This window comes from Balaenoptera musculus, chromosome 13 (genome assembly GCF_009873245.2).
Source record: "Balaenoptera musculus isolate JJ_BM4_2016_0621 chromosome 13, mBalMus1.pri.v3, whole genome shotgun sequence".
In the NCBI taxonomy this organism is placed as follows: domain Eukaryota; kingdom Metazoa; phylum Chordata; class Mammalia; order Artiodactyla; family Balaenopteridae; genus Balaenoptera; species Balaenoptera musculus.
The window spans coordinates 78,313,135-78,335,105 of NC_045797.1; the positions used below are offsets into that span (position 1 = coordinate 78,313,135).

Sequence of the window (21,971 nt, forward strand, 5' to 3'; positions counted from 1 at the left end):
CTCTATGCGTGAGATGCAGCTCAAGAAACACACTGCGAGCCAATCGCAGGCAAGAGGGGACCCACTGGACCCCAGGGGGCGGTTAAAACACAGATGACCGCCACACACAGTAGGAGACGCTTCTCACGCGTATAACATCCTCTGGGGGTCCTGGCAAACCATCATCGTCTGTTTTTCCCCTCAGACCTCGAGAAGGCAACTTCTGAGAGGCCAGTGTAAACTGCATTTTTCACTTGCAAATAATAAAACATCGTTTTGCTTTTTATTCTGTAATTGAAATTTACCTTTTCTCTAACGCCTTTAATGTAAATAATTTCATCCTGAGCGTCCAGGAATTTCAAAATCCACTTCAGCATCTAACCCTTTCGTCACCAGCATTAACAGGTTTTCGCAAGACAAAACAGCTCATTTAGAATGCTGTGTTTTAGTAATAACAGGGAAAATATAGGCCTTATTGACATCTTAATCATTTTCCTTTCCGTGGGCGTTAGTGGGGGAAGACGTTCTGTGTGCAGCTCCGATATGTGTCATTCAAGTTAAAAGACATGGATTTTCGGTTTCCCACCTGCGTGGTCTCCCTTACTCTTCCTAGAAAGCACACCTTATTACTTATGCCCATTTTATGGAAGAGGAAACTAAGGCTCAGGGCCTCATAGGAGCACTTGGCTCAGGTTATAATAGCTGGTAAATGGAGCGGCCAGGACTTGAACCCAGGTGTGTCTGACTCAGAGCGTGTGTTTTTGGCACTGCATAGGATAGTGGTCAGTTGTGTGATGATTGGACCAAGCTTTCTGAGGGCACATTATCTCCCTAGCTGCTTAGGCCGAGGAGGGTGAGGATGTGTGTTTATGAAAACCTTTCCAGTGTGGCTCTAAGTGTTTGTGTGAGGGTGGTCCTCGTGGTCAGGAGAGGTGGTCCCCTGTACAGAGGCCCTCTCCACCCAGCCGTGGAGAGCGAGGAGAGCTCAGGGTTAATTAAGCCAGCTGGGGCTCCCCATACCCTGTCATCAGCTTCTATCCAAGACTGAACGTCTTGCTTTTGTACTTCTGCACGTGTGCGGTGGCAGCGGGGCTGTGATGACTGAGCCTGACTCCTTCATTCCCTCATTCCATTCTGTCAACAGACATTTATTGAGCACCTACTATGTTGCTGGACCGAACAATACAAAGGCCCTGCTGTTAGCTTTTATGCATGCATACACACACACACACGCACATGCACACACACAGACACACACACACACACACACACACACACACACTGTTAGGCGGTGGTGAGAGTTATGAGGAGAAGTACATCCGGGAAAAGCAGGTAGAGAGTGAAGAGGCTCATGTTGATATGGGTGGTTCAGAGCAGGCAGTCTGATTAGCAGACGCCTGAGAGAAGTGGGAGGGGAGGCACGTCCACATCTGCAGGAAGAGCGTGGATTGTACAGGCAGAAGAAAGGGAAAGGGGGGCCACCCCGAGGTGAGAGTGTGCTTTGCCTAATCAGAGAAAAGAGGGCCTGCGGTCTGTCTGGGGGAATAAGTGAAGCGGGCAGTGGGGAGGGGCGAGGTGGAGGCCAGACTGCATCCGTAGGGCCTTGTAGGATGATGGGTTTTTAACGGGAGACAGGAAGCTGACATTTACTGAACACCCATTGTGCACTAAGCTCTGAGCTGCCTCTAAGCTTTATAATAACTTGACAAGAGTATCTGTACTGGTGTTACAGGTGAGAAAACTGAGATGCTTATTTATCTGCAGTCAGGCAGCTCACAAATGTCAAAACCAGCATTTAGACAAGGTCTTTTGGATTTCAGAGCACTTCCCAGACCTACTTCAAATTTACACATTTGTTAATTTAGTATTTGAATATATGTGTTCATTTCTCTGCTTCATATCAACTGTGATGACACAGGAAGGCTCAATGTCTAGTCACTAATTTACATTAATACATTTAGTAACTATAAAACATCTTTTTGGAAGGGAAATTGTACCAGATGTGATTTCACTTCTTGAGCAAATTAGCATCCCCTGTTACCTGGTATGTGTTAGTGTGAGTTCTCCAGAAAAACAGGACCAATAGACGTATACTATATATAAATGTATAATATATATCTCCAAGAAGTCCGAGACCTGCAGTCTAAAGGCTGGAGCCCCAGAAGAGCCAATGGTATAGTTTTAGTCTGAGTCCAAAGGCCTGAGAACCAGGGGAGTTGATGATTCAAGTCAGAAGGCAGGAGAAAAGCAATGTAGCAGCTCAAAGACAGACAGAGAGTGAATTCTCCTCTACTCGGCCTCCTGCTCTATCCAGGCCTTTAATGGATGAGGCCCACCCACATTGGAGAGGGCAATCTGCTTTACTCAGCCTACGGATTCAGATGTTAATCTCATCCAGAAACGTCCTCAGAGACACACCCAGAATCATGTTTAACCAAATATTTGGGCACCCTGTCATCCAGCATGCTGACACACAATATTAGCCATCACAGAGACCATTTTTAAAAATATAAAACCAATTAAAGAAAACGGAACATTACAATGAGGAGGCTTCAACACTTTATGGGCCTTCTTTGGTCTTGCAGGGAGGCCAGAGCTCACCTGCCAGGGCTATGCCCAGAGCCCTAGTTCCCCTTGCATAGACCAAATCCCACACCCTTTGCACCACCCAGGACATGTCCTTGCTCACCTCAGCTAATGTTTGTTGAATAGACATACAAACCAAGAAGAGGGAAGTTCATTAGTGTAGAGGCTCATAAATGCCGGGCATAAGGCTTGTGTGATTCTTCTTAGTGGCCGTGAGAGTACCCTCGTGTTGGAAAACAAATGAAAGGAATGTTGGTTCTCATGAATGTGTTCCACTCTCCTGCCAGTGGTCCCCAGAACATTTGCAAGTTCAATTGAAATATGACTTTCAGATGAAAGAATGTTCTGACCCAGGTCTTTCTTCCCTGATTTCTACCACAATGAAAATGGGAATTTCTACTTTTTCGTTTTGCTGTTAATCAGTTTCCTTGATAATCAGTTTCTTTGATAGATGAGGTGAATCTGAGCAGCTGCGACCTCCAGGAGGCTTAGTGGCTCTGTGTGTGTGTGTGTGTGTGTGTGTGTGTGTGTGTGTGTGTATGGGCAGCAGGGCTGTGAACATCCTGCTTTATTTTTCTGCTCTACTTTTCCCTTATTTCCCATGGCAATCATTGACCCCCTTCCACGTTAAAGACCCCCCCCAAAGGTAGAAGAAAGCTTGCACAGCGATGCCGGATTCATCTTCCATGTGATTATCTAAGTGTGGTCTCCAAGGAAGTCACTTCTTCAGCCCCATTAATTCCTGACTCTATTCAGAGCCCAGAAGCCCCTAATCATGCTTATGAGTTTGGTAACGACAAGTGTCTTCACAAACATCTGTGAAGAAAACATGCCTAGGGGAAGCTTCTGTTGGACAACAGTAGCTAAGCCACAGCATGTGCTGGACAGAGGCATCTTGAATAGCACGAAAAGCCCCATCTCCCTGGGGGACATGGCAGGGAGCCCCCGGAGAAGAAATGGTCATCCAAGGCTACAACTCAGTGAGGTCAATCTTCCAAGGGGCTTACCAATCCTCGTGTGGCCCGCTGATGTGATAATTCCCTTTTTACAGATGCAAACACTGAGGCTTCTGTGACTCAGCCCATCCACTAAAAGGACTCATTGTAGAGTAGAGCCTTTCTGATTCCAGCCATAACCTCCCTGGATGGCAGGGTGGACACCACACCCAAGTGCTTCACACCAGCTCTCTACCCTGGATCAAATCCCAGTAAGAGAGTAGAGATGCTGAGATGCTAGCACAGGGTCAAGAAGATGGATGTACGTTAGCGCCCTTTCCCACTTCCAGGTCTGCATGTACAGTAAGTCCCCTACATGCAAAGGAGTTCCATTCTGAGAGCGCTTTCGTAAGTCCAATTTGTTCGTAAGTCCAACAAAGTTAGCCTAGGTACCCAACTCACACAATCGGCTATATAGTACTGTACTGTAATAGGTTTATAACACTTTTCACATAAATAATACATAAAAAACAAACACACACAAAAAATAAAGAAAACATTTTTTTAAAAATTTTATTTATTTATTTATTTATGTATGGCTGTGTTGGGTCTTCGTTTCTGTGCGAGGGCTTTCTCTAGTTGCAGCGAGCGGGGACCACTCTTCATTGCGGTGCGCGGGCCTCTCACTATCGCGGCCTCTCTTGTTGCGGAGCACAGGCTCCAGACGCGCAGGCTCAGTAATTGTGGCTCACGGGCCTAGTTGCTCCGCGGCATGTGGGATCTTCCCAGACCAGGGCTCGAACCCGTGTCCCCTGCATTGGCAGGCAGATTCTCAACCACTGCGCCACCAGGGAAGCCCCAAGAAAACATTTTTAATCTTACAGTACAGTACCTTGAAAAGTACAGTAGTACCAGCTACATCACTACTGCTATTATGCTTGTTTCCAGACATCCTGGGCTTGAAATAAAGATACTGTACTCCTGTACTCTATACAGTACTGTACAGTAAAGTACACAAAAGCACAACCACTTGTAGAGGATGTACTTACATGATTGGACATGTGAACGCACATTCGCATCTTTGAAAGTTTGAAACTGGAAGGTTCATATGTAGAGGACTTACTGTAGATGAACTTGACTTCTAGGCACTGAATCCTTCTCGAATGTCTGCTGGAAACCAGGCACTTGGGTAAGGGGCTGGGCGGAAGTGAGGACTGATGTATTTTCTGCCTTGAGGACAAGTCTCAAGGTGCGTTCCATTCTTTCTCAGAATATATTCTTACATCGTGGCGCTGGTCCTGGCAGGAGACAGTCAGAAGGCGTTTATTCATGTCTTCATTCATTGAACAAATAATTTTAAAACACTTACTGTGCCTGGGTGGGCACAGAGGTGTGACAGGGAGCAGGATTGACATGGGCCTGGCCCTGAACATGGACTGACTTACAGGATGTCTAATTATGGGTGAAAACGGATAGAACCAGGGCTAATGTCTTTGTAATATTTTAGGGGGAAAAAAAGGTGCGAAATAATGTGTAATGTAAATAAAATTGTACAGGGGGTGTTTCCACACAATTATTCACCAACTTTTGTGTCTTTCATTTCCATTTTGATTGTCTTTTTCACCAAAAAAAAATAGCTGTCCATTGAAGTCCCTTGAAAACGTTCTTGGCGGGTACAGACAAGCTGGAAACTGCTCAGGTCCGGCTTCTTTCATGGTTTTGTATCCTGCAGGCAGGCTTTCGCGACACGGTTGCATCTGAAGAGGTTGAAGAAGGTTCTATGTATCTCTAGGGCCTTGCTCCTCCAATCCCCCTACCTACAGATGCCTTTCAGCTGTGGTTGCCTTTCTTTGAGGCTAAATGCTACTTATTGTTTAAGCTACAGTTCAGAGGTCATCAGCTAAAGTCATTCGTTCATGCATTTGACAAATATTTGTTGAATGCCTACTTTGTGCCATGCATTGCTCTAGGCACTGGGCGTATGAGACATTAGTGAGAAAAAGCAGATAATAAAGTTATTATAACTCAGGCAAAGGTAATAGAATAATGTTTATTGCTTTCTAGTTTATCAGAAGGTCAAAAGAGCATGGGACAAAATGAAGGAGAGTAAGGGGATACATTTGGATGTGTGCTGGATATATTCTAAGGGTAAGGCCAGAAGAATTTCCTGAAGGATTTGATGTGGGATCTGAAATAAAGAGGAGGCTAAGATGACTCAATATTTTGTGCTAAGAAACTGGAAGGATGGAATTGTCATTAGCTGAGATGAGAGAGACTGTGGATGAAGTAGGATTGGGAGCAGAGATGAGGGAGGAGTTCAGTTTGGGGCCACTCTGAGTTTGAGTTCGGCATCCAAGTGTGGATTTTGAGCAGGCTGTGATTAGTGCAAGCAAGGGAGAGTTCAAAGCTGGAAATAGGCATTTGAGATTTATCAAAATATAGGTGATATTATAGCCATGACGCCGGGTGAGATCACCAAAGGTGTTAAGTCCTGATAGGGAAGAGAGAGACTGAAGATCTGAGCCCTAAGGAATGCCAATGTCAAGAGTTTTGGAAAAAAAGAAAAGGAACCAGCTAAGGAGACTGGGAGGGAGCAGACATTAACTAGGAGGAAAAATAGGAGACTGTGCTCTCCTAAGACTTTCTAGAAGGGATGAGGACTCAATTGCGCAGAATTGCTGATGGTCTGGTGAAGACGGAGACTGAGAATTGACCATTGGATTTATCACGATGGAGGTCATTAACATCATCCGCCTCTGACCCCAGCCCACCCAGCTTGCCTCCCCTGCATACCTTAGGGTGCTTTAATGATGCACATGTACACTGCACTCATTTGATCTCTTTAGATAGCTGTGCTCCCACAAAAGAGCTGCACGTCTGCAATCTTGCAGCCTTCCTCACCATGCGTGAGTCACTTATTTAACATAAATGAGCGCCTCCTATGTGCCAGGACCGATCGAGATAGGATAAACCTGCTAAGTCAATCGAGCAGTCCTCTGCCCTCACCTTACAGCCTAAGGAGTAAAGCAACACTTACAGAATCTGTTTTCTTCGCAAAAGAATGCGATTGAGATGGTAAAACTATGGGAGGTCAGAGGACAGAGAAATTTTCCCTGGGGGTCAAGTATGAGACCATGGTGGAAGTAGCCTTTGAATTTGGTCTTGAAGGATGAATAGGATTCAGGAGATGGAGCAGAGAGAAAACTATTTTAGACAGAGGGAAATATAAGAGCAAGGGCATACAGGTGGGACAGCTGGAAAGGTGACACTGAGCTGGAGGGTAGGGTATGGGAAGGAGAAAAAGAAGGTGAGGCTAGAATTTTGGCCGGGACCTACTGAAGAAGGCCTTGAAAATTAGAAGCTGGGCTTTGTTTCTTAGTCAATGGAGAAATCATTAAAGGTTTCTGAGCCATGGAGTGACGCAATGATAGCTGTGCTCCTTCAGGAAGAGTCATCTGGCCGCATGTGCAAAACCATCCAGGAGAAAGATAATCAGCACCGAAATTAGGGCAGCAGCAGTGGGGGGAGGGGGGAGGGGCGATGTGAGACACCACAGAAGCGTGAATCCCCAGGACCTAGCGTTGGAGACTGCAGGGTGCGTGGATTGTAGCTTGGGCTCTGGGCCCTCCCTAGAGACCGTGTAAGCCTCTTCAAGTGCAGTGGCCTAGGCGATTGCTCGTGCTTATCACCTCCACCCCCATCCTCTTCCGAACTGTGAGGGCTCAAGCTCCACCTCATTAATGAAATGAAGTTTGCTTATCTTTGGAACTCTCTGATTCACAGGGTTTCTGCGTTTAAGAAACAAAAGAACTCTGTGCATTTCAGGACTCTCCACTGCACGGTGCCCACTTGAAAGAGGTTAACTGTGGACATATGAGCAATGCCAGCTCTGGCGAGGGCCCATCCAGGTCACCTCCGACCTCCAGTCTCTGATCTGTTGCATCTGATCTGATCAGTTGCATACAGCGTTTTCAGGAATTGTTGAGCAGAAGCAGTTTTCAAAGCCTCGAGAGGGTGGGACTTCCCCGGCAGTCTGGTGGTTAAGCAGTCTGCGCTCCCACTGCAGGGGACAGGCGAGGGTTCGATCCCTGGTCTGGGAACTAAGATCCCCACATACAGTGCGGTGCAACCAAAAAACAAATAACTAAAGATTAAAAAAGAAAAGCCTAGAGAGGGTAATCCACAGTGCCTCCCTCACCAGCAGTGCCCTAGGAAATGCCAGGTGACCAGATGGGGTCCAGGCAGCCTGCCTGCTCCTTTTCCCCAGAAAATCCAGCCACGGGAGCATGGCCTTTGCACCAGAGGGTGGAAACCCTCCCTCTGCTCTGCGATTCTTTTAGCATCAGCTCGAGTGCACTGAGACATGGCAGGTAATGGTGCCCAGGGGGATCATCGCTGAGTTTGATGAGGTTGGAACCCCAGGCTATAGGGGAAGGGCCTGGCCCGCAGCCAGTCCCAGGATCCCAATTCACGTGGCAGCGTAGGGGGTGCAGCCTTTGTGGCGAGGCTGGCTTCCTCCTGAATCTGCCCATAAAAGGATAAAAGTGCTGCTATCTAGTCGGCATTGGGTAGCATTGCTGATGATAAATTTCTTAAAAGTGTGGATTTTTTTCTCCCTTTTTGCAAGGATTGTGTGTGTGTGTGTGTGTGTGTGTATGTGTGCTCTTTCACACAGTTTGCAGCCTGTATGTATGTGTTAACAGATGGGTTCAGCCTCATCTTTATCTAGTGTTACAGAAGATAAAACTGAAACTGGATGATATGCTGCCTCTTCTATTTAAGAGAAAAAAAAAAAAAAAAAAAAGCTCTTTAAGGGAAGCCCTTATGGTAGAAAAGAGTCGTCCAAAATATGGTCTGGCTTTACTCAAAAGGCGAAGCACAGCAGAACCATTTAAAAGTGATTTTTCTCTTTCTCCCTGCCCCCCACCTGACTTCTCCAAAATATATGATCTCTGTGTCAGAAGCAGGCCAAGCTTTAAGGCTATCATGAATTATATATCAAGAGACATCATTACCCAGGAGTCTTGAACAAATGCCCCATGGTTTAGATTTTATAGACTTTTTTTCCCCCAGTAGCAGCAATTTCTCTTGCTGCATTCTTCCCGAGATGGAAAAAGAAAGTGTTTTACAAAACGCAGGACACGACGTTATGCTAATAAAGGTAATTGTGGAACGGTTGGAAACAACTGCCCTCTGAAGGAAGCTTTTATCCCCCTACGCACTGGCCCTGGCTCCAGGTACTGGGGCGGGCAGTCTGCTTTGGCTTTGTCTTGCCTGATTTCAGCAGCAGTCAGACATCCCAAGAGCCAGGGCTGACGGAGAGGAGAAACAAATCAACTGGGCAGTTCTCTGCCCACCTTTTATGGCAAGGATTTGCCATTTCATCTGAGTAGCAAATATGCTCTGCCCACCTATGTATTCTCTAGGATTCAAGCAGGGCTTTGTGAAAATAATTACTTTATCTCAAATTGGGAACATTAACTGGATAAATAAGAAAGGTGGGTGTTTGGTGTTTAGTTTTTTGCCTCCTTATATCTGTCCTGCGAATCGGAAAGTGAGTCCTGAACACAGGCGCCCGGTGCAAGCTGCTCCCTGGATGCGGCATGGGGCAGGGCCTTCCAGACGAGAATACCTACGGCTGCAGGAAGTGATCTCCTCTGCTCTGCGTGCCATGATCTCCTCCCAGTTCATTCTTCTGGGGCGCATATTTTCATATTAGAGTTCCTTGAGAGAAGCCAGCAATCATTCTTCGTATAGGCTTCTCATCTTTTTTTAATCTTTAATAAACCTTTTATTAAATATCTCATTCGTATAACACTTTTGGGATATGGAGCACATCATGTTTTCCCCATTTTAGAGATAAAATAATTGACAGCCAGGATGGAATAGTAAGTATGCTCACACACACACACACACACACACACACACACACACACACACACAGATATGCCATAAGGTATAAACCTGACAACATCACCCCGTCCCTGCCAGATAGTGAAAGGTAAACGCTGTGACCCAGCTCCCATTCGGAGGATGGATTCGTTTACGAGGCTTTGCTGGCCGCCTGTGGTCCAGCTCAGCCCCGGCCTCCAGGTCCAGTCCAGGCTTCCCTCCCACCTGACCCATCATTTTCTCACAGTCCGGCCATACCCAACTAACAAAGCTCCTTACATCAGGAACGCCATCACTCCTGTCCATTTTTATTGCCTTGTGACCTCTGCCCTCCTTCCCCACTCTCCTTCTCATACCCCCCGTTGGCCTCGGCTAAGTCCTGTGTGGATTCCAGACGTAGCTCAGACGTTGACCTCTCCATGAAGCCTGAACCGACCAGATCCCCACCACGTGGGTGGAGTTAGATGCCCATCGTTGGTGCTTCCACCTCAGCCTATGCTTCCCGTTACAGCAACTGCCAAACTGTATTCTAATTGTTGTTTCATGTGTTTATCTTTTCTGGTAGCTCATGAGCTACCAGAAAACACAAGGGAGGTGCCACACTTTATTCTCAGAATCTTCGTCCCCGAAATGGAAGAAATACAGGAAGCTAGTGATAGGCTGCAGGGTGGGCCTCAGTGGGATCCTTCTTATTGCTGTCCATCTGTCTGGACACACCCCAAACAAGGGTTCGACCCACCAGGTAGGGTTTTTTTTTTTTTTTAATTTTATAGCTACTTTATTTATTTATTTATTATTTATTTTTGGCTGTGTTGGGTCTTCGGTTCGTGCGAGGGCTTTCTCCAGTTGCGGCAAGCGGGGGCCACTCTTCATCGCGGTGCGCGGGCCCCTCACTATCGCGGCCCCTCCCGTTGCAGGGCACAGGCTCCAGACGCGCAGGCTCAGTAGCTGTGGCTCACGGGCCCAGCCGCTCCGTGGCATGTGGGATCCTCCCAGACCAGGGCTCGAACCCGTGTCCCCTGCATTAACAGGCAGACTCCCAACAACTGCGCCACCAGGGAAGCCCCAGGTAGGGTTTTATAACTGTCCTGTGTGTCATTCAGGTGTGTGGCTGCATTCAGACCCCAAGATGAGGTCACGATGGCCATCTTACTTATCTCCTCCAGTGACCCAGGCCCTTGACACCACATCTAGAAATGTTGACCATTTTAGTATGAGAAAAAGTCAAGCTTGCCGTCCAATAATTCTGGAGATTATTAATAATTATTATTATTAATAATAATAATTATTATTATATAATATAATATATTTATATTATGTATTATTATTAAAATATAATAATTACATATGTAAATAATGTAGCAAAATGATTTTGCCATTCCTGAAGAAGTTATCATATTGTTGCTTTCAATATTAGGACTTTATAATGAAAAAGAAAAGAATTTGTTTGAGGCAAGAGCATCAGAATCAAAGGGATTCACTAGCTGCTTGGGCTTCGGCACTTTCTTTACTTCTCTTAGCCTGGGTCCCCTTATCTCCATTGTGGGCAGAATAAGACCCATGTTTCCGGGTCACGGACGTGAAGAATGAACGAGAGATGAGGATGGAAGGGGCCAAGTTCATCCAAGGATGGAGCCAAGTTCTCACCAAGTAGTTACTTCTGAAATGCCTTCCCCTGCAGCTGTCTTACTTCCATCCTGTGGCCCCAGGTCCTACCTGGATTGTATCTAGCTTATTCCTGAGCTCCAAATAAGCTTTAAGGTTCAGAGCTCAGAGACCTGAACAAAAAAGACTCACTGAGCACTCAGAAAACTGCACTCGACTAAGAGTCGGTAAGAAACTCCACAGCAGGCCTGGGCAGATCTGCCCCCCCCCGGGCCAGGGGCCCCCATCCCTGAAGTGGAGTAGGGGAGGAGAGGCAGGTGCCCAGGTGGCTTCCAGCTCTGGCATCCTGTGAGTCTAATTTGTAGTTGAGTGAGTTGCCGTCACTCATAGACCAGGAGGGGCCAAATTACCCCCATTATTCTGCTCACAGGTCTGGTGCCAGAGAAGCTGCTGGCTTCCGCTACATCTAGAATTAGCTCTGAACCCTTGGGCTTTTAACTAAAGGGCTTTGTGAGTCATATGGTTTATGGTCAGGGAGACACGGAGGGAGGTCCTGTCCTGTCATCTACTCCCTGAGAAATGGACTGCCTCTCCCAGTCCAGCGCAGGGCCGGGGGGCTGAGAGTCTCACGGGGGGTCTTCCAGGAAAGGCTTGTGGCGAAGCTTCGCCCCACAGCCCTGCTGACTCCAGGCCCCAGAGGCGTGGGGAGAGTCGGTGGGTGGTGTGTCATCGCTTTTTCCTGGTGAGTGTCTGGGCCGTGCCAACCTGGTTCCCCCATGGTTGCCACAGCGCCTGGAGTGTTTCTTAACCAACACCATTTCCACTTCGGGTGGTTTGTGCTAAATGCATTTGCAGTCCCAAGTGGTACAGGGAGAAAAGGATTGTCTTAAAAAAAAGCGGTTTCTGAATGTGTGGAAAGCAAGACTGCCTGCTGTGTGTTTTTAACAATTGACTCCGCAGAGAGGGTTTGAAAACCTCACCTTTCAAGATGTTTCAACTCATATTAGAAAGTGACTTAAATAAAATTGCTCTTCTGACCACTGCTGCTGTGATTGCCAGGCTAGTGATTATTTGTCTGACCTGAGTCCCCGGGGCTGGGATTTCACACCATTTCTTCCCATCTCCCTCCCAGGGGAGGTTAAATCCCTCTTATCAGTTTCTTCTGCCTGGAGTCACTGTGAGGGGGAGTGTGCCCACACTGGAGTGTGGATCTGCTAGAGAGAGTACACTGCGGTTCCAGCTAGACTCATTGCTTTTCCCGCAAACCATTATTGAGCACCTACTGTGTGCCAGGCACTGTGTTAGCGCAGGAACTCTGTTGTATCCTTGTGCTGTCGCTCTGCAGCACATATCACAGTGTTCTGCACCCAGTGACTGTCCAGGGTTCCTGCGAATTGACCCAAGTTGCCTTTATTCTTCTCCTGGATGCTGATGTGTTCAGGGAACTTGAACGGGCCACCATGTTTCAATATGTTTGGATCAGGGCTTCTCAACCTTGGCACTGCTGACATTTGGGGCAAAATAAGTCTTTGTTGTGGGGCTTCTCCTGTGCATTGTAGGATGTTTAGCAGCACCCCTGGCCTCTACACATGGCATGCTAGTAGCACCACACACACTCCAGTTGTGACAACCAAAAATGTCTGCAGACATTGCCAAATGTGTCCTCATAGCTTTACATTTACCAAAATGCCCTTAGGTCCACTGTCCTACTTTATAAAGTGGTGTGTCAGGAAAGCAAGGATTTCTTTGCTCCGCTTTTACAGTTAAGGTCATTGAGGGCCAGGAAGGGAAGATACTTGCCCAAGTCAAACAGTGAGTTGGGGGCACAGCTATGGCTACAGCTTAAATCCCGCATCATCCCAACTCAGTGGCTTCTCATGGATCCATTGAGTGGTGGCTGGTAAATGTTTAATAACTGATTCTCTGGGAAAAACGAAAACAAAACAAACCTGACTAGGAGTGTTTGCCAATTTCCATGGTGTAAACATTCCCACATGGCTGGTTTCTAATTACAAGATCTCACTGCATATGAAGTTGGGAAGTCATGCGTATAATTGTCTCTGGTGAGCTGGTGCCAGCTGGCTCCAGGCTCCCATTGGTTCCATGCGTGCTTCTGTCCAAATATTCGTCTTGCTCTCTTCTGGACCTTGTTCTTCTACCCTTTCCCCCATAAACACACACAATTATTACTAGGAAGTGTGATGGAGGAAACATTAGCCTGGTCAGGGTTTTTGATCACGTCTTTGGATAAGTATAGAACAGTTAGAGTGGAATTTTCTCCCTCTTCTGTTAAATGAGCATCCAGTGTCACAATCTTTCCATCTAAGGAGTTGCAGGAACTCATCAATAGGGTCGCCTGGACAGAATGAACTCTTAGGAGCTAAGTGCTGTTGTTCGGCATCAGACACGTTGAGTGTAAGGTGCTTAGAGGTACAATGTAGTAATGGCCGCTGGGCCATGGGATATACCATTCTGGAACCTCAAAGTCGGATCTTGGCTGGCGTTTTAGTCCAGATACGAGCTGTGACTTCTGTAAGCCTCAGTTTCCACAGCTTTGAAAATTTCCTCATCACTGTTGTTGTAAAGAACAAATGAACTATCTTATGTCTGAGTCTCAGATGTCTACTCTCCCACTTGGTTGGTTGGTGGATTGGCTGACTGCCATAATATTGTAAGCTTATCACGACTAAGGACTTAGTTGGTCTTGATTTCTTTCACCTTGGCCATGGTTCAATGCCATTTGCTCCTAGCCATCTTCTCTGTGGTCCAGCATTAGACCTGGGAGAACCTGGGACTGTGGGAAGAACCCTCAGCTGAGTTCTTGTTCCACTTTTGGTAGCACCTCATCATATAACCTCAGGAGTACTTCGGTGTGACTTGAGTGTGGGCAGGCTCAGGGGAGGGGCGGGAGTATGCTGTGGCATTTGGATTTGACCTTAGAAGTGGTGGGAAGTGCTTGCAGAGTTTTAAGCAGGGAAGACACATCATCAGATGTGCTTTAGAGAGCTCTTCCTGCAGAGCGTGGGGACAGAGTCCAGGCAGGATGAAGCCGGTTAGGAGGTTGATGTAAGAGTCCAGTCAAAAAGTGATGAAGCAACCCACGGGCACTAAATGCTGAGTGGTGCAGACAGAAAGTGCTATGAGAGTTCAGACAAAAGAGAGATCAGTGTGGACTGGGTGTCAGAAGAGTATCAGAGGAGACTTCATGGAGGAGGTGAGGGCGCTGCTGCTTGGATGGATCGTAGAAAGGATGGAGGTATATGAAGGGGTAAGTCTAGGCTGCGGAACAGGGCAAGAAAACACAAAGCTGCGGTAAATCACACTGGGCTTAAATTGAGAGCTTATATGAGGATGGTTCTCAATCAGTATGGACCTGTTTGTGGAGAGACCTGAACACTAGGCTTAGGAATATGGGTTTTGTTAGATATTAGTGGGTCTCACAGAGAAAGTGCATTTTTCTGTAGTCGGTTTCTATGAGGATCTCATCCCAGGCATTTTTCTGTCCACAGTTCCCACTTCTCTTTTCCCCATCGCAAGGTATAGGGTCCCCAGGACCCTGATGGGGGGTGTGTATGCATTTGCCCCCTGCATCCCTGTGCCACTGGAAAAGGCAGAATCCCTTTGCATCTTGACGATGCATGTTGATCAAATGACTCGTAATTTGCCTCGCAGCAGGGGGCCCAGGAACCGGAGCAGCTGTGCTATTGTCTGAGGATCCCCAGTGTTTGTCTGCCTGGGCCAGAGTGACCCTCGTCTTGTCATCAGTGCAGATAAGCCAGCTCCCAGCTGCCACCACAGGTAGTTCTCAGTCACTCTTCCCCATGTTGACTGGGCCCCTCTCCTCTTACTGAGAATAATGGAAGGCGCTTGTTTTCTCCCGTCGCTGCTTTGGGAAGGTGTGTCTGGCTCTGTCCTGGAAGGTAAAGGCTGGCTAGCCTTGTCGCGTCCGAGAGAAATGAGATTTGTACTTTCTGTGACGTTTTAGAAACCAGAGTTTGCTGGGACGTGGCATGAGCTAGATATCATTATCTCTGAGGCTCACACGAGGAAACTGAGGCTCAGAGGGGTAAAGTGACTCACCCAAGGTTGCACAGCAGGAATCGGTGGGGTGAGAAGTAGAACCTGCTGCATTTGACCTGGGCTTTCTGCAGGAGGGCCTCCACTTGCACGGTGCTTTTAGCAGAGGCCTGGCTTGTTGGAAAATCACTCTCTCAAAGGGCAGTATATATCACAGGCTAAGCTCTTCCAGAAACACTCCACTGAAGGGCTGTTCTAGACCTTGAGAGCCCTAAGTTCCAAAGACCATTTCATTCACGATACAGGTGGCGGTGAGTGATGTGCCCCGGGTCTGAGAGAGATTTAGGGTCGGAGCAGAAACTGGAGCCCAGATACCGGCTTCTTGGCCCCCAGGGCCTCGCCTCCCACCGAGCCTTGTGGCATGAGCAGGGTCTCTAGAACACCCAACACAAGCCACTTAACACCCAGCACAAGCCGATGGCCAGGGCCTGCTGGGAGCTCACAGGTGGTTTGTGGTCCTGGGGTGGTATTTGCCATGTGAGACCCTCGTGGCTTTGGGGTGCATGAGTGCTGCCACTATTTGCACGAGGTGCTGGAGTGCACCAGGGTCGTTGGGAACTTGGACAACAAACCCCTCCAGCCAGACTGCCTCTCAGGCTGTGCTCAGTGCAATCTGGCCATGGTACCATTTCTTAGTTACTTCCAGGCAGCACTGACCTTGAACTTCCATGACAATCATTGACTCTGACAGCCCAGGTCAGTTTTGTCCCACTTATTTAGGGGGTATTTGCTGAAGTTCAGTTGGGTGCCAGGTACTGCACTGGTCACTTTTAATCTTGGGTGACCCAGATGCCTGAAAGGGAGTGATCGTTCCCATTGTAGAGACAGGGCAGCCAAGGCTCCAAGAAGTTACAGTTCAGGACTGTTGGGCACGAGACCCCAGGCTCTTTGCACAGCCCCATCCTCCTACTGACACTTACAAAAGCATCTGATAGACTAGCTTGCTGTCTGACGTCACAAAAAGCATGGGCACAGGTAAAGTCCGCCATAGCCTGACAACCAGCCTATTTCTGCTGTATCTCTGCTGCCTCTTCCTCCCTCCCCAGCCACACTGAGCCGTTCACTGCCCTCAGGGAAGCTGACTCGTACCAATTCAACCGTCAGTATTTGTTGTTTGTGCAGGGCTTCGAGCCTATTACAATAGCTTGTGAAAATCAGTAAGATGTGGGCCCCTCCTCTTAAGAACCTTTCCATCCAATGGCAGAGATAATGCATGAACATAAATAGCTATGGTACTTTAGAAGCAAAGGCTCGTTTGATCTTCAGAGTAGCCCAGAGAGGCTTGCTGGTGCATATGGCTGTAAGTCTGCATTGAGCGGACTTTGCATCTGAAGATCAGAGAGAAGTAGTGAGGGACTAAAGGTCACACAGCCCAGCCAAGGCCAAGTTCAGCGTACACCGAGGTTTCCTTGACCCACCATAAAGCATTCGTGCTACATCAAGGCGTCCAGGCACGTGTCACCGGTGATGGTCACGCACGCAAACCTGTCACGTTGTGCCCTTTTCCCTCCAGAAAAGTGACACTCCTGTAGTTGTGATGGTCCCATCACCCTCATCCTCTGTTGCCCCCTGGCAGCCTAGGATTGCCTGAGCCCAGGCTCCGTCACTGTCTGTCTGTAGGCTGCTTCCTTTTCCGTTCTGGGCTTTGCACCCTGGGCCCCTAGCATGAGAGGCCACGTGCTGAGGAAGAGGAAACAGGAGTCAGTTGGGAGAAGTATACTCTAGTCCTGGCTCTTCCACCTAATTGCTGGGTGGCGGTGCCTTACCACCCCCAGGTTTCAGGTGTCCCCCGGATAGCATTCATAATAATATTAATAATAGTAATAACAATAATCATGACAGCAGTAGTGGGTTGAATAGTGGTCCCCAAAAAGATAAGTCCATGCCCTAACCCCCAACAACCTGTGAATGTGGCCTAATTTGGGAAAAAAAAAGGTCTTCCTCATTACCAAAAACTATCACTGGCAAAAACTTCTATGCAAAACAGGTAAAGAGGCTGGGTGGCTGTGTTATTGCAGGGTCAGAGCCCTGAGCCCCTTCAGGGGTCTCTGGGCTCCCCAGCATGGCGAAGCTTCCCTGAGCTGTCAGAAAATCGCAGGACCAGAAGTCCTGGGATGCCCCTGATTAAATAAATGCAGGAAACACCTCTTCAGAGAGTGGACTAATGCCTGTTGCTTTCTTGTTAGCATTTCACTTGTATTGATGTGTGAGTTTGATTTAAGACTGATTTCCTGGTTTCAAAAGAACAGCAGATTCTTTTTCCTCTCGACCAGAGATTCTTAAGAAGGCAGATTCTTAAGAAACAAAAAGCAAGCTTTAAGTGCAGCCTCCATCCTCCCCAGGCCTGTGGGATCAAAGGGGAGATCCCTGGCCAGAGGGCTACAGCCCCACACCCTCCGGGGGTTGGGGAGGTCAGTGCCTGCTGGGAATGGAGACAGGCCACCTGTCCCAGCCGTGCGCTGCCCCCCGAGGAAGCGGGGTCTTGCGTCCTGTCAGTGGACGACAGTTTCTCCAGCGGGCTGGGCAGCCCAGCTCACACTGGTTGCCCGTCCCGTGACCTTAGGCCACACGAGATGGGGGAGCCATCAGGCCCTCAGGTTTGGGGGACTGGCTGATTATCAGAACAGCTGCACATTCAGGTTCTGGGTGCAAGGGCACAGGGCACCCAGCAGTCATTTCTAAATATATTGCCAAACTAGTCACACCCTTGCTTCCCGAGTCATAGCGTGCCCGCTTTATGATCAGCTTGCGTAAGGCCTGCCAGCCCAATGGACTTAGAAGACTTTCTGGTGAGCAGAGGGAGAGTGAATTGTTGCCAAGGAGTGTTTGGGTGGATTGAAAAGCAGGGGATCGATCGTTCAGGAGAGTTTCCCACCGACACAGCGAGATGTAAAAGAACCCACCCCGAGACTGTGGGTTATACCAGGATGACCCTATGTCCTCGTGTGCCTGGGACAGGCCTGGGTTATGCCTGTTGTCCCAGCAGCATTATTAATAGACCCTTTTCACTCTCAGAAGTACCCAGGTTTGGAGGATAAATCACGCAGTCACCTTAATTGTATGTAACCTTGTATGTGCACTTAGTATAGTTGGAGTGTGGATAATATATTGAAGTTTAAAGACCTGTACCCATGTGCTTTAACAGCTCAAAAGTTGGCTGCGGGTTAGCACCATCAGTCATGGGCAGAGCCTGTCACCATTTCACGGCACATGTGGCTTAGAGGTGACACCATGGGCCAAAATGTCAGACAGCAGTTCAAATCCTTCCTCCTAGCCAACTAGCTTTTTGACCTTTAGGATATTATTTAGCTTGTCTCAACTATAAATTAGGAATAATGTTACGGCCCTCACAGAGTTGATGTTTACTGAGTAACCCATGTAAAGCATCTAGTTCATTTCCCGGTGCGTGACAGGCTCCAACAAATGGTGGCCGCCATGACGATGACCATGGTGATAACGATGATGGTGGCGATGATGTCATGACTATCATTACTGCGGCTCTAGTCTCCCCGGCTGTGAAACGGTGAGGGATGATCCCTGTCCTGCCCTGCTCTCCGGGTCTTTGTGAGGCTGAACTCACCCAGCATCCCCAGAACCGGGTGGCCCTGGGAGTGTATGCACTCACCGTTTGAGGTGGGGACTCTCGGCAGAGCCTTGCTAGCCAGCCTGCCCAGTGGGTCCCACCCTCTGTGATAGGGGAGCTGGGTTCCCGAAACATCATCCCTTCCACCCACCCTGATGACTCTCCCATCTTGGGCCCTCCCTCCATCCCCTCCCCAGCCCACTCCACTTCCGCCTCCCATGAGGGGTGTGGTGTCAGCACCAAGGCCAGGAAGTCATTTACTGGTGCTGGCTGACACCGGGGGGCTGCCACCCACAAAGGGCTGGGGACCAGAATCCCGGTCCTGCCTGTTCAGCACCTTTCAATCAATATTTCCCCGCCTGGAGAGTTTCCTCCTTTCCTCTGCCTTTGGAATGAAGGTGTTATCTGTTCCTAGTGCCCTTCCTTTATCCCTGTTTCTTTCCACTAATTGACTGTTCTGCATGCCTCTCCCTTTCTTTCCTTTTTTCTTTTTTTTTAATGCAACTGCTTTGAGATGGAGTATTAAGCACATAGTGGTTAAGAGCAGGAATTGGAGCCAGACTGCAGGAATTCAAATCTTGGCTCTGCCACTCAAAAGCCAGATCCCTTGGGCAAGTGCCTCAGTTTCCTCGTCTGTAAAAGTGGGCAAGAGTAACGCCCATCTATCTAGTGTGGCTGCTGAGAGGTTTCAGGGAGTCACCAGGTGTCCAGCATTAAATGACGCCTGATGCGCCACAGGTCCCTAATGAACAGGAGTCATATTTGTTATCTACAAACCGACCCGTTTGGGAGAGACCTTCAAGATGGTGGAGGAGTGAGACTTGGAGATCACCTTGCTCCCCACAAATACATCAGAAATACATCTACATGTGGAACAACTCCTACAGAACACCTACTGAGTGCTGGCAGAAGAATTCAGACTTCCCAAAAGATACATATATATAGTTTTCCTTTTTCTCTTTTTGTGAGTGTGAATGTGTATGCTGCTTTGTGTGATTTTGTCTGTATAGCTTTGCTTTTACCATTTGTCCTAGGGTTCTGTCTGTCCCTTCTTTTTTTTTTTAGTACAGTTTTAGTGCTTGTTATCATTGGTGGATTTGTTTTTTGGTTTGGTTGCTCTCTTCTTTCTTTTTTTTATTACTTTTAAATTTTTTTATTTTTAATAATTTTTAAAAATTTTTTATTTTAACAACTTTAAAATTTTCTTTTCTTTTCTTTCTTTCTTTCATTCGTTCGTTCTTTCTTTTTTTCTCCCTTTTCTTCTGAGCCATGGGGCTGACAGGCTCTTGGTGCTGCGGCCAGGTGTCAGGCCTGTGCCTCTGAGGTGGGAGAGCCGAGTTTAGGACATTCATCCACCAGAGACCTCCCAGCCCCACGTAATATCAAACGGCAGAAGCTCTCCTGGAGATCTCCATCTCAATGCTAAGACCCAGCTCCACTCAATGACCAGCGAGCAACAGTGCTGGACACCCTATACCAAACAACTAGCAACACAGGAACACAACCCCACCCATTAGCAGAGAGGCTGCCTAAAATCATAATAAGGTCACAGACACCCCAAAACACACCACAGGACATGGTCCTGCCCACCAGAAAGACAAGATCCAGCTTCATCCACCAGAACACAGGCACCAGTCCCCTCCACCAGGAAGCCTACACAACCCACTGAACCAACCTTAGCCACTGGGGGCAGACACCAAAAACAATGGGAACTACGAACCTGCAGCCTGCGAAAAGGAAACCCCAAACACAGTAAGTTAAGCAAAATGAGAAGACAGAGAAATACACAGCAGATGAAGGAGCAAGGTAAAAACCCACTAGACCAAACAAATGAAGAGGGGAAATAGGCAGTCTACCTGAAAAAGAGTTCAGAGTAATGATAGTAAAGATGACCCAAAATCTTGGAAATAGAATGGAGAAAATACAAGAAACGTTTAAAAAGGACCTAGAAGAAATAAAGAGCAAACAATGATGAACAACACAATAAATGAAATTAAAAGTTCTCTAGAAGGAATCAATAGCAGAAGAACGGATAAGTGACCTGGAAGGTAAAATAGTGGAAATAACTACTGCAGAGCAGAATAAAGAAAAAAGAATGTAAAGAACTGAGGACAGTCTTATGGAACAACAGACAGACCTCTGGAACAACATTAAATGCACCAACATTCGAATTATAAGGGTCCCAGAAGAAGAATAGAAAAAGAAAGGGACTGAGAAAATATTTGAAGAGATTATAGTTGAAAACTTCCCTAATATGGGAAAGGAAATAGTCAATCAAGTCCAGAAAGCACAGAGAGTCCCATACAGGATAAAGCCAAGGAGAAACACGCCAAGACACATATTAATCAAACTATCAAAAATTAAATACAAAGAAAAAATATTAAAAGCAGCAAGGGAAAAAAAACAAATAACATACAAGGGAATCCCCATAAAGTTAACAGCTGATCTTTCAGCAGAAATTCCACAAGCCAGAAGGGAGTGGCAGGACATATTTAAAGGGAAAAAAAATGAAAGGGAAAAACCTACAACCCTGATTACTTTACCCAGCAAGGATCTCATTCAGATTCGACGGAGAAATTAAAACCTTTACAGACAAACAAAAGCTAAGAGAATTCAGCACCACCAAACCAACTTTACAACAACAGCTAAAGGAAACACAAGAGAAGGAAAAGGCCTACAATAACAAACTCAAAACAATTAAGAAAATGGTAATAGGAACATACATATCGATAACTACTTTAAATGTAAATGCATTAAATGCTCCAACAAAAAGACAAACTGCCTGAATGGATACAAAAAGAAGACCCATATATATGCTGTCTACAAGAGACCCACTTCAGACCTAGGGACACATACAGACTGAAAGTGAGGGGATGGAAAAAGATATTCCATGCAAATGGAAATCAGAAGAAAGCTGGAGTAGCAATTCTAATATCAGACAAAATAGACTTAAAAATAAAGACTATTACAAGAGACAAAGAAGGACACTACATAATGATTAAGGGATCAATCCAGAAGATATAACAATTGTAAATATTTATGCACCCAACAGAGGAGCACCTCAATCCATAAGGCAAATGCTAACAGCCATAAAAGGGGAAATCAACAGTAACACAATCAGAGTAGGGGACTTTAACACCCCACTTTCACCAATGGATAGATCATCCAAAATGAAAATAAATAAGGAAACACAAGCTTTAAATGGTACATTAAACAAGATGGACTTAATTGATATTTATAGAACATTCCATCCAAAAACAACAGAATACACTTTCTTCTCAAGTGCTCATGGAAAATTCTCCAGGAGAGATCAT

General features: G+C 47.0%; 1 protein-coding gene across 2 annotated transcripts in view; it reads left to right on the plus strand.

The window, feature by feature from the left end:
- CYRIA (CYFIP related Rac1 interactor A) overlaps positions 1-21,971 on the plus strand; it is a 104,786-nt gene that overhangs the window by 18,727 nt on the left and 64,088 nt on the right. The window contains exon 1 of one of the 2 annotated variants that reach the window (XM_036873893.1): positions 14,711-14,795. The exons of the other annotated variant lie outside the window; for it this stretch is intronic. The gene's annotated coding sequence lies outside the window, so the exon portion shown is untranslated. Of the gene's footprint in view, positions 1-14,710; positions 14,796-21,971 lie in introns of those variants that run through there. 2 annotated transcript variants of the gene reach the window in all.